This window comes from Juglans microcarpa x Juglans regia, chromosome 5S (assembly GCF_004785595.1).
Source record: "Juglans microcarpa x Juglans regia isolate MS1-56 chromosome 5S, Jm3101_v1.0, whole genome shotgun sequence".
NCBI lineage: Eukaryota > Viridiplantae > Streptophyta > Magnoliopsida > Fagales > Juglandaceae > Juglans > Juglans microcarpa x Juglans regia.
The window spans coordinates 7,122,848-7,128,847 of NC_054603.1; positions in this window are offsets into that span (position 1 = coordinate 7,122,848).

Genomic DNA, 6,000 nt, shown 5'->3' on the forward strand with positions numbered 1-6,000 from the left:
ACTTTTTCTATATAGATCAACTATTTGTATTTGGTAGGATAAGCATCTCAATAATAAATATAAAACTTAATTATAATGTGCATACATATAAGTTCATCACAGTACTTTGTAAATAAATTTTGTCAAGATGACTCATAGGGTTAGTATATACAAAGTGGATTGCATAAAGTAGAGAGATGTATAAGTTCAAAAATTTATTTTGTGAGAACATATGTACTCAAACCTTTGACATATCAAGCATATACTTTCTAAAAACAAAATAAATAAAAAACCAGAAAATAATGTATTTTTGTTGAATGGAATCAATGTGTTAATATATTTTTAAATTCTTGTTCGAATTTTAAAACTTTTAAGTTAGAAATAATAAATATTGTTGAAGCCACTTTATCTGTCAGTCTTTCTCTCAATTAAGCCTCTCAAGTTTTGATAAAAATTCTCTTAACAGGCAAGATTCTTAGAACTGTCGCGAGTTTGGATATTGAGGTACTCTCAGAATACTTCATTATTATTTATTATTTTATTATTAATTTTTATCTATTTTTTATTACTATTTATTACTTTTTACTAATATTCAATATTCTATTATTACTTTTTTATTACTGTTCACAAACATTTTCAAACAAATACTTTTACTACCCTAACATATAAGAAAAGTTGAGCAAAAACATGTCAATCTCTCAGACATGTCTATATTGATTGTACAAAAGGAAAGGTTATTTTTCATTTACATTACTACTATGTGGAGAGGCAACATATACCAGCATAGGTCGCAGTTGCATGTAGACGTAGCGTTTAACACGATCGTGGTCCTTTCTCCCACTGCAACCCTTTTATTTCCGACCCCATATCAAAGGTTGAATCGTTCTGTATAGTAGGGGCCCAAAAACTACTTGCATCAATTTCGGCCTGTCAAGATTCCCACTGAAGGCACTAACCTCCGCCCCACTTCCTCCAATCCTCCATTTCATTCTTTCCTTTCTCTATTCACTGATCTTGTTTATCAAGATTTCTTTTGTTTAATTTTATTTTTCTTTATTCAAGACTGAAAAAGACAAATCTATAACTTTTCGATAACTGCTGAGAGATACGCGCAACACAAATAGATTCACTGGTCAAAAATTGTTTTAAGGAAAGTGGTAGTTTTGCGAAAATCATCACGCGTGATTCTCACACACCGTCCACATCTGCGTGTGGTCCTCACACGCCACCCCTTTTAGTAGCTCTTCTTGACACGCGCCAGATTACCGGACTCACCACCACCGGACCTTTTAGACTTGACATTTGTGACTGAAAAGAGACAAGTGTGTTACCTTCGTGGGACGTCACAGATATCGAATCTACCATAATTAGTCCAAACTGTAATTTGTCATTTTTCGTATCTATTTTACTACTTTCCTTTTTTATTTTCTTATTGTTAATTAAAATAAAAAAAAGAGTTCGTATCTCAGACGTTTATCTACAGAGATTAAGTCTCTGTTTAGGCAGAGAGTGTTGTCTTTTGAACGTTTGTCTGTAGATAGTATCAATAATAGTGAAGACCAAACCAGTCATAAAATGAAATAGTATTCTGGTAGAGCTCCAAATGCATTATTTTGGTTTATGATGTCATGTTTGATATGGAAACGTCTCAGAATATATCTAGTCATGAATGTAAATTTTTTTGATGAATAAATGATGATAATTTTCTTTAAAAAAAAAAAAAGAAAAAAAAATATCCAGAGTTGTTAGAAAGATTTTAATATAAATTTTGAGAAATTCGGGGGATATTATACAAAAACTAAAAATCTAATTTAACTCTTCGCAGACGCGTGATCCAAAAAGGTTCTAAAGGGTCCAAATACGAAGGATCACCTCACCTTCTCAACTTGGTCTTATTATATTTGTCACTTTTGGAGTAAACAAAAAGACTACCAGCCACAAATGTTAATGGCCTAAATTATTTTATATAATTATTTTATTTTATTTTATTTATTTTAAATAATATTCATCCATCACTATCTACAATAAAAAAATCATCTTCGCCTTGATTGCTGAATTTCCTACTTTCTAAAAATCAAATAAATAAAAAATAGCAACAAATGGCCAAAAAAAAATGCCCATAAATTTCTTTACGTACATATACGGTTTTCTTGTTCAATTTAAATTTATTTTATGTGAAAGATGGGTTCTCTTTCTCTCTCTCTCTCTTTCTCTCAAGAAATGGTGTGATTTTGACGGGGACGACCACGACACCGTTTTCAGACAAAATACTAGGGACCAGTAATTAAAGAATAAAATAATATGCGGGTCACCACCACCACCATCATGAGATTATGAGGTGAAGATTCACCACTTCCACATTAAAAACTCAAATGATTGGTGTCGACATTAATCTAAATTTTATTATCCAATAAAAAAAAGTGTAAATTATATTATATATCATTATGGTTACAATATTTCAAACATCACAATTAAATATTGTAATTTCTTTATAATTTCCTTAAATATGATTGTTCAATTTGGATAAAGCGCTAAAAATAATACTTTCAAATTTCAATTATTTTTAAAATATTTATGTAATATAAATTTTAATGATTAAGCATATTTGTACTCAAGAATACTTGTATTGTATTATTATGTTTTTGTAATATTCTCTATTAAATCAATATTTATTTTTTAAAATAAAAAATCTAAAAACTGGTAAATAATATCACATCAACAATATGAATGAAATGAATGCATAATATATGTTGTTTATTGGGAAATAAATTATAGTTATTGAACAAAGAAAGTAGCTAATAAATGAAGAAATAGAGAAAAGAAAAAAAAGGGTTTATGATGTTCTTTTGAATTAAATAAGCCGTGTAAAGTTCTTTTGAATATCATGTATGATTCGAAAGATCCCATGGGTGTTCTCTCTCACAGCTTTTTATTTTTATTTTTATAATAATCTAATGATTATGATGAGTGATCATGTTCGGATATAAAATATCAAGGAAAATATAGTCAGCCGCCCAACTTGTATTCTTAAATTTGATCGCTCTGTTTTTTTATTTATTTTTTAATGGGGAAGAAAATGACTATTATTAATGAAGTTGTGTACTTTTTTTTAATGATTAAATATGTTAAAAAAAGATTTAAAAGAAAATGAAAAAAAAGTTCCAAATACATAGGTTTGTTTAGATAGTGGGATGATCTCATATATTCTGTAAATAGTAATAAAAAAATAAAAAAAAAATAATAATAGAATATTGAATAATAGTGTATAGTAATAAAAAATAAATGAAAAATAATAATAAAATAATAAATAATAAATAATAGTAAAGTATTCTCTCAATGACCCAAACTAGCCCCAAAAGCACGCCCTACAAGCTGGGTGACTAGGGCTGCAATCGAGCCGAGCCGAGTCTATCTTTGACTTGCCGAACTTGACTCGACTCAAAATACTCGATCTCGAGCTTGAGCCCAAGCTCGAGATTTTTCTTTATTCTTTGTTCGAGCTCGACTTGATAAGCTAAACTCTTAACTCGACCTCGATCTTATCCCACAAACGAGTTCGAGTCGAGCTGAGCTCGAGCTCGAATTGTTTATTTTTTTAATAAAATTTAGTAATTAATAAAATAAATAAATAAATAATCTAATATTGAATTTATACAACTAACAAGTAGAGCCTCTATTGAATTATAAAATTTTAAAAAATTTATAAATAATTAATATCTAACTAGTTTATATTTATCCAAAATAACAATATATTATATACATACATATATTATTAATACATACACTTAGATAGCATATATCTATTTCATATATGGTTCCCACATACTAGTATATGAAATTATTAAATTTTATTGACTAATTATTATACAAATTATAAAATATACTTATGAAGTATATTCACTGTATAGACATAAATAATTAGATAACATATTATATATTTAATTATAAAAGTGGTATACTTATATTATTAGCTAATACATATATATGTATATATACATAGGTGTATGTATATATTTATCAATATATGAATGAGTTTTAATTGAGTTGAGCTAACGAGTTGACTCGAATATAAACGAGCAGGCCATAACAAGTCTTAGCCGAGTCGAGTCAAGTTTTATCGAGTATGTGTTATTTACAAATCGAGCAAGTATCTGCTTTCACGAACGAGCTTTTTTTTCACGAGTCAAGTTTGATTCGAATTTAATCGAGCGAGTACCGAACGGGCTATCGAATAGATTAATTCATTTACAACCCTATGGGCGACCTTAACATTGTCCAAATATTAAACTTTATCTCTTTTTTTTTAAAAAAAAAAAATGCAAACTTTATCTCTTTCCCTCTCTTTCAAAAAAATTTTTTTTTCTAGAATAACATGAATCTAGCTATGCTTATGCATCATATCACAACTCCTAAAATTAGTGTTTGAATTTTAAAAATCTAAAAGAAAAGAAATATAGATACAACATATGTAGACTTGCTCTTTAATTTACTGCTAATACTAAGGTGTTTCAACCTTTAATTTCACTTGTTAATTTAATCATTCTTATAAATCCAACAATTATCATCATGCTGTAAATGCATACATATTTATTAGAATTATTACATCATCTCAAATTTATCAATGCATCATCTTAATTGATGTATCACATCTTTATATTACTTATCATTCCATACATATAAAATGAAATCTTGAAGATCATTTATAACATGTAAAATGCTTAAAATTAGGCCTGTGCATAAAAGGCTTGGCCCGTTCAAACCAAAAAGCCCGACATCAGCCCACGGGACTAAAATCGGGTTCAACGGGTCAAAATCTGTAACGGGTTCATTTCATCATCTATCGGTCGAAACCGATCACCGAAAAAGAACCTAATCTGCCAACGATAGTGAGAGAAAAAAAAAAGGATTGGGACTTCATAGTCGGAGAATAAATCTTGCCAACGATTCTCACCATCAAGAAAAAATGAAGCTAGACTCTGAAAGGATCTTTCAGATCTAGGTTTGGGACTGAGATTTTTTTTCCTTTGAGAATTTTCTTCGAAGGAATATCGAGAGAGTTGGGTGGGTGTAGTCAAAGGTCTTGAAGTGGGCTTTGCTTCTGTTTCTACTCATCGTTCTCTTCAGGCACATTCTCCAAATCAATATCCAATTCGTCTCGTTGAGGTCAAAATCACAAAAGTGGCTACTAGTTTTACTTTGTGGCATGCTAATGAGAGATGAGAATACTTTGGAAGAGCCGAGCCAAAATATTGAGTTGCTAGGGCCTCTTCTATTGGGAGTATTTTCATGGCAAATGGATCTTCATGATGTTTGATCTCAATGAAGACGAATTGGGTAAAGATCCCTCTACCGATGAAGTAGAAATTAGAGGGGAGTATTTTTATTCTTTATTTTTTTATTTTTTTATATTTCAAGATCAGTTAGTCATACAGGTTCAACTTGCATTTGTTTTGACGAGTCGAGTTGGGTTGGGTTAGCACCTTAAATGGGAGTAATCAAGTCAGACGCATACTAGATGTTTTGAGCTTGGGTTGCAAGCCTACTTAAAATAAATGATGATATTAAGCTCTCAAAAAAGTTGTTACACATGTTACAACATTTCAATTATCCCGTTATTTCTCTTTAATTTTACAACGTATCATCTCAATTTCATTATAAAACATATTATTTTAGCATGATATACAGTTCTAATGATGAATATATAATCAAAGGGCTTAATACGAAATTCTTGATCCTCTCATGTCCTTCCAAAATCGCGTACTTCCATCTCCTTTGTGAGCCATATAAAAATGGGAGGCTAATAAAGAGGATCCAACCTGTGGACTTCAAGTCTGGAAGATTTGGACTTGAACAAAAACCACGTGTAGGGTCCAGCATTTTCCATGTAATCAGGTCATTAGCAAATGAGTTAATTATGCGCGACGGAGGAAAGCAGCCAGAAGAATCTCGGAAGTTGAACTTGACCACGTTAATTGAGATTAGAGAGAGAGAGAGAGAGAGAGAGACGTGTGACCCGATTCT